This window comes from Phlebotomus papatasi, chromosome 4, assembly GCF_024763615.1.
Source record: "Phlebotomus papatasi isolate M1 chromosome 4, Ppap_2.1, whole genome shotgun sequence".
Classification (NCBI taxonomy): Eukaryota; Metazoa; Arthropoda; class Insecta; order Diptera; family Psychodidae; genus Phlebotomus; species Phlebotomus papatasi.
In genome coordinates this window covers 4,105,802-4,113,426 of record NC_077225.1, presented here as the reverse complement: position 1 = coordinate 4,113,426, position 7,625 = coordinate 4,105,802, and the positions used below count along the sequence as shown (strand labels likewise).

The window sequence follows — 7,625 nt, the reverse complement described above, 5'->3', positions numbered from 1 at the left end:
ACAAAAAATATTTTACATTTAGATATTTCTCATAGTTTGTAATCATTCACAAGAATAGGGTTTTTATCAGTTCTGAATAATTAAAAAAAGACCATTGTTTTCCACAGAATATTCATATGCTGCTTTGAGTACTCAGAGTCCCAAAAGAGGCGAAAGAGTTAAGTGGGGGAGTCCCAACTTTTAAAGAGACTTTTTTAAGTGCATCTGCAACTTTATTTACCATAAAAAAGTTAAAAAAAAGTAGAAAAATCCTGTTTCAAGATCAATTACAATAGTTCTGACCAACTGTGAGCATAATACATCGATGGCTGTTACAGGAAAGATGACAATATTTAATTGCGAAAATTGAGGAAAATATGCTTTTTGCAAAAGAAAAAACATATTTTTCATAAATAATGAATAATTTTATAACCCCCGACTGAATACTTCCTCAGAAAAAAATAATTTTTTTTCTTGGGAAAATATTGACGCAATTCACTAAAAAATGCAACATTTTTGATCGGAAGTATGTTTAATACTCCTATTAGACCATTCTCCATAGACAGCACACCGCAGCATAATTCCTATAATAATATAAGTAATAAAAATCGTGATTATAATATCCCCCAAGTTGATAAATAATTTCAGAGGAAATTCCAAGTCCATTTTGACATTTTGAGAGAAAAAGAAGAAAAATGAAAGAGAAAATTTGCTGCTAAATGCTTCCCGGCGCCATCTACCGGCAGTGTTTAGTTCTGCCATCATCCACTGCGAGCGCTAAACAGTGCCATTTTCATGTATTTGCTTAGCACTTTTTGTTCGAGAGCTGCTGATTGGCCAGCAGACCGATTCAGCAAAAAAATGCTGAAAATCCTATTTTATTCTGCTAACTGTGCTCGCTGGGTAGTCCATTGTTCCCCAAAAAGTTCAGTTGTCTCCTGATGATTGAAGAGTGTTTGGTGCTGTGTCTCCGAGATCTTTGTGTGGTAAATTGTAAAATTGTAAAATCTTTGTCCACCCTGTAATTAATGTAGGAAAATTTTCCAATCCAGAGCACCCTGGAACCCTCCCGCCAAGGTTACACGATCCCCCAAATAACGAAACCCAGTGATCTTTGACATCACTCGAGTCAGTTCAAATTTAATACACTGTTAAAAACTGTTAAAAACAATGAAATGATTTCTGAATAAAATCTTCTTCCCCAGCCACTGAGGAAGACACGGAGCGTGTCGAAAGCTCTGGTAGAAGAGTGAGTTTTCTGATCTTAGGGTTGAAGACTCCACAGATTGTGTTGCCGCGTCCGGACGGAGCTTCCCTCCAAAAATTTCCACTGATGCCGAAGAGCCGCAAGATTCTGTGAAAATAAGTGTAAAAAATTGTAAAATCCCTGTGAATAAGTTGTGAGAAGTAGTGAAAATTGTAAAAATAATGTCTGAGGCTTCTGCAGATTATGTTAAGGTTGCAATGAAAGTCAAACCTTTGATGGAAAATGAAATTTCCATAGATTGCCAACAGGTAATTGTCAAGGAGCCTCATGTGCCCCAGATTTCCATCCCTGAAGATCGTTCCTACACCTTCGAACACGTTTTCATGCCTGAAGATGATCAATCAGTGGTCTACAATGGTGCAGCGAGGGTAATGATAGCGAAACTCTTTCAAGGAAATGCAAAAAATGCTCTGGAAATGTGTTGAGAATTTAACGATATTTCCCTTTGTTTGTGGGATACAATGTCACGATCTTGGTATATAGCCAGACAAGCTCTGAGAAGACATACACCATGGGCACGACGTAAGGTGGCAAGAAGGATAGTAATGCTGTCATTATTTTTCGAGCCATGACGGATATTTTTCAGCAAATTGACGAGATTTAGAGGGAAAACTTTACCTTTTCCGTCTCTTGTACATTTCTGGAGCTTCATCCGAAAGATCTCTATTATTTGCTGTCAGACAAGCCACAGAAGGGCTATACCCTTGACATTCGCGAGAGCAACAATAGTATTTTGATTCCAGGAGTAACTGAAGTGGCTGTGGCGAGTGCTGTGGAGACTACAGATTGTCTTATTCGGGGCTCAGCTGGAAGAGCAGTTGGAGCCACAGCCATGAATTCCCAATCAAGTAGATTCCAAGCGATTTTCTCAGTCAAAATTGAGATCACGACACGAGCAGCAAGGAAACTATAACTGCAAAGCTTTAGTTGGTTAATCTGGCTGGTTCCGAGAGGGCTAGCGAAACCCAAGCGACAGGTGAGCGCTTCCGGGAGGTAGTGAAGGTCAATAAGGGTCTGCTGTGTTTGGGAAATGTGATTTCAACGCTGCGCTGGGAAGTGGGAATAATCAGGGAAAATTTGTTTGCTACTGAGATTACAAGCTGACACGCCTGCTGCAGGGATCTCTGGGAGGGAATTCCGTAACTCTGGTGACGGGCCTTCGTCGTCATTTATATTTGTTCTCTTTCTGTTCTTTTGGTGTTTTTTCGTTCCCTTTTTTAATTTTTTGTTGTAGTTATAACTCTCTTTTCTTCAAGGCGATTAAGAAATCGATTGCGATTTTGCAACACTGTTATAAGTATTTGAAACTCATGCAGGATTAACATTATCAATGATCTGAGCATAACTCGAAAGAGATTTCTGTTACGGCTGCACTCTTCTCATGCTTGCATTTGGGCGAGCTATATATTTTTTATTTAATTTTTGTTTCTTTTTTTGTAATTTCTTAGTATTTATTCGAGGGCGTGATGTACAGTGTTAAAATCGAAACACTATGTCCTGGCTTCTAATGCGGTGCCAGGGTCTCTCTCTCTCTCTCGGCTTCACAGAACTCTCACTCCCCTAATTGTAATTTACTATAATGCACGAACGAGCTTGCTTCGGCGGGGACTGCCTCACGCCCTCAGGATCGCCCATTCTGTTGGGTGGATTTGGGCGGCCATGCGATATCCTGTGTACTTGTTTGCCTGGATTGTGGATTCTGTGATTGATAGCCTTTGGATTCAACTATCCGAGATTGACTAACTAGCTTCTTCTTTTGTTTTCTTTTGTGTTTTTTTTTATCTGTTCTTTTGGGGTACAATAGACTAATCAGTCGCAGTGCCCGGGCCTGTTTCATTTTGAAGCACTTGTCGATGAATAAAATATTTATCTATCTATATATCTATATATCTATCTAACTATTTATTGTCTGCGTCAGTCCAACGGATTACAATGTCGAGGAGACCATCAGTACTTTGAGGTATGCCAATAGGGCCAACAATATCAAAAAGAAAAGCCCATTGTTAACAGAGATCCCAATGTGGCTGAAATCATGGAACTGAAGAAGATTATCCAGCAACTCAGGCTCCAAATCCTAGCTAATATTGCACCTCAGGGAGAGGTGGCTGCTATCAAGGAAGTGGATGATGTACAGCTGCGACGGGAGCTATTGCGTCCAATGAGAGAAACATGCGGATGAAGAGGGACTTCCAGGCGACCCTCAGTGATCTCGCAGACGTCCAGATGAACTGCTTCATGGCGGAGAATATCAATGAGGAGCTAGAGAAGTTGGTGGAGGAGTTCAAGAAGGAGGCAAATGGCTATCAAATTGAAGCCTTTAAGAGGATCAGAAGCACCGTGGCCAAAGTCAGTCAGCTGATGCTGCAGAACAAGGACGAGATGGAAAGATGAATGAGTGCAGCAAGGGTTTCTGTGAGGATCTTGGAGGCAAGGAATCTATCGATACAGCAGAGATGCAATTGAAACTGGAAGTTTGTACGTCGAAGCAAATGACTTTGAACAATTAACTGCGTGATTTCAGTTTTCAGCTGGCGCAGGAGGAGCTGCACAAGATATGCGTGGAGAATCTAATGAGAGAGTAAATTGATGAAAAGATCCGGGACTATGAATCACTGATCACGCAGTTGGAGCGAGAGCAGGAGGAGTTGAAAGGGAAGCTCAATAGGGAGTAGACAACAGCGACGGCCAAGTTGGCTGAGGAGCGTTGGAAGCGTTTTGCAGTAACTGGAAATGAAGACTGCGGACATGAAGAAGAAGATAACGCAGCAGTTGAAGTTGCTGATTGCGTCAGACAAAGCAGATGCGTCAGACAAAAGTGAAGGTGATTCGTGGTATGAGGGCTGAGAATGTGAACTTCCAGAACTGGAAGCTAGCCAGGGAGAAGGAGATGTGTCAGCTCAAAGAAAAAGACTGGAAGAGGGCGAATGAGATGAAGAGGATGGTAGATATGCACAATAAGCAGAACAATGTTCTCAAAAGGAAGTTCGAGGAGTGTGTGGCGAAGGCAAAACGCCTCGAGGAGACTCTTGATCGCCAGAAGGCTGTTTAGTCGATGAGGAAGGGCAACATGAGCAAGCAGAACTGGGAACAACTCATCACATGCCTTGATCATGAGATCGAAGTGATGATATCCACAATTGATGCAAAAGTCTTACTGGATCATCTCATGGAGGATCGTGGGATGGTGACAGTGCGCCTCAATGAGACCAGGACTTTTCCCATGCCCAATCTCGATGAAGTGATTGAACTGGAGTAGGATCTAGATATAAGAAATGCCCAAATAATTGATCTCCAGCAGAAAACGATGAACTTCAATATGACATTCAAGGCAAAGACAATTTCCGATGGGTTTGGAACTCTCCAGGATCCAGCATATCTTCGGGGTTCTGGCTGAAATTTGTCGGGAGAATGCTCAAAAGGATACCGTCTGTGAGACGTACAGGGCTGAGCTGGAAGAGATCAAACAGAAATAGGAAAGTTAAAACACGGATTAACCTTTGAGCTTTTCTCTCCTTTACTTTCTTTACGATGTTTCGGAGGCTTATTTACAATAGGGGTGATGAGATACCATGATGAACATGATGAGACAGCCTTAGTTACACACGTCGGGGAACACAACCACATTTTCAACTTTGACTCAATCACGATAATCGACAGTTGCAATCACAACAACGAATTGGAATTTTTGGAAGCTGTCCACATACATCTAACAAAATCCAGAAACAATAATAAGAGAACAGATACTCAAATGATAACTACTGTTTACTCATCAGAGAGAGAGAGAGAGTGAAGGAAAGGGAAGAGCTTACCAGCAGAGGAGCAGAGGAGATATTCCACAGCTGTGATGAGCTATGAAGTCTATCAGCTGATCAGTTAGTGTTGGACCGTCCGCATGTTGTTGTCCAGTATTGAAGTCAAGATTGAAGTCCAAGTACCCATTGTAAGGGGATTCCTGCCTAACAATTTCCGCTCCAATAATTTCCATGTAAGATACTTGTCCGAGAACCTTTATCCGTTCAAAAATTACAAACAGTTTTCAGTAAAAACCATATTGTAAATGCTTTGTAGACCTGAGGAAGGTGAAAATAAGCCTCCGAAACATCGTAGGGAAGTAAAGGAGATAAAAACTCGAAGGTCAATTCGAATTTTAATTTTACCATAATCCAATAGTGACCGAATTCCTAATTTAACTCAAAGAGCAAATTAAGAAGTTGGAGACTCAGCAGAAGGAAAAAGATCGTCAGCATACTTTGGCTCTCACGGATGCAGACAAAGATTTTCAGGAGAGGAATAGGATAGCTCCCTGCAGAAAGCCTGTCAAAGGAACTTTTTTAGCTGAGATTCTTTACAATCTCAGCTTTTGTAGTCATAAGTGAAATGCGACCTCGTTAGATCGGGCCCAAATTTTGGATATACACATTTTGACACTCATAGATCACGAATATCATATGCGCCAAAAATCGATTTTCGTGAACGTCCCGTCCCGTCCGTCCCGTCCGTCCCGTCCGTCCGTCGTGAACCACTTCTGTAGAGAGAACGGAAAGAGATATCGACAAGCGGTTTTCGGCAAAGTTTAAATATAGATGAACGGCTAGAAGTAGGTAATGTCAGATCCACCCCCACCCCCTCCTTCCGCCATTTTGAAACACCCCCAAATTTTGTTTTCTCAATCATTCAGCCCCTATGGTATAGGTCGATCTCAAATTCCAGTATGTTATAGCTGGGCCCAAGAGCTTTAGATCTATACCGAACTTAACCCCCTCCGACCCCCCTGACCCGAACTATGGGGGTTAAGAATTCAATTTCCAAATGGCCATATCTACGCTTCTAATTATCGGATTTTGAAAAGTTTCGGTGTTTTAGAAAGCTCTCGTTGAGTACTATAAGCCCTGTGACACCCCAATTTCATCCGATTTAATCGAAAGTCCGATTAATCGAGAAATCAATTTTCGATCAATCGATCTCGAATATTTCAAAAACTAGTCGATGCTTTTTCTTTAAATTTTAATACGTTGTAGCTGAGGTCGAGACCTTTCCAACGGTGTGTCGCACTCCTCCCTCGATATACCCTGACCTGAGCTATAACCAAAAATGTCTCGACCGGACTACATTTTCTGTGTTTATGAAGGGATTTCTATGTAATTTTAGCATATTGTTGTGGATGGGACTTCCGGGAAGGCAGCCGACCTCGGAAAAGGGGCTCGACGATGATTAGAGAGAATCTGGCCCCCTTGCCAGATGAACCAATGACAACACAACCTTTTGTTTACTTATGGGTTTTATACACTTTGATCTTAGCCGTTAGGCCGAGAAGCGATTCGGGGTTTTATTAAATTTCCACTAGGGACGCTTTCAGCGCAAAGGTTACAATGTCGATAACGCAATCAAAATACAAGGTTATGTCTTCAAGAGGCAAACGTCAAGAGTTGTTTTGGTTTTGTGGTGATGTGCCAGTGATCGTGATTGTGGATTCTTCCGGACTATCAGCGGGCCTTAGTAAGTAATTCCCTTTCCGCCTTTCTCACCCAGGCTTGATCTTCCTCGTCCAACGACAACTAGAGGATGCGCAGCGGCGTGGCAAAGCCAACAGCTGGAGCAGGATGTTCCTCCATGGCGTAGAGGATCGGGTGGTCAGGCAACCTCATCAAGTGCCTCCGTGGGGGTGAGTTCACCTCCAGCATAGCCGATGCCTTCTGTCTCAGGGCCAGAGGCTTTTACGAGCAGCTTCCGGTGACGGTGTCGCGGCCAGCCTCGTGGCAACAGCCTACTTGTGGCCGAGGTTACTCCCGGATGAGCGCACGAAATGAGGGTGGCCAAAAGGCAGGTGAACACCGGTATAGACATGTTTTAGAGCTAGTCCAGATGAACATTTCGCCCAAACATACTTATGACCGGAAAATTCGCCATTTTGACTTATTGAAGGTCAAAGGTCAACTACTTTGGAGGGCCCATTGGTTAACCGATTATATATCCGATATTGTAATTTCGAACCCGTCTGCATCGGTCTTCATCGGTAATGAACCGGTTAATAACCGATTTTAGAATAATTTTACATCCCCTTTATAGTAATATTCCCTAAGAAAAATGTTTTTCGATTTTTCTCAAAATTGGCCCAAGCTTTTTCAATGATTTTCGGATATGTTTTAGAGCTAGCCCAGATGAACATTTCGCCCAAACATACTTATGACCGGAAAATTCGCCATTTTGAATTATTGAAGGTCAAAGGTCAACTACTTTGGAGGGCCCATTGGTTAACCGATTATATAACCGATATTGTAATTTCGAACCCGTCTGCATCGGTCTTCATCGGTAATGTACCGGTTAATAACCGATTTTAGAATAATTTTACATCCCCTTTTTAGTAATATTCCCTAAGAAA

General features: G+C 42.0%; 1 long non-coding RNA gene across 1 annotated transcript; it reads left to right on the top strand.

Annotated features, from left to right (window-relative positions):
• The first annotated feature begins 492 nt into the window (after window positions 1–492).
• Window positions 493–1,265, top strand: LOC129808625 (uncharacterized). Its single transcript, XR_008752410.1, has 3 exons — window positions 493–965; window positions 1,032–1,107; window positions 1,185–1,265. It is a non-coding gene; the product is annotated as an uncharacterized LOC129808625 (long non-coding RNA).
• Window positions 1,266–7,625: the final 6,360 nt, after the last annotated feature.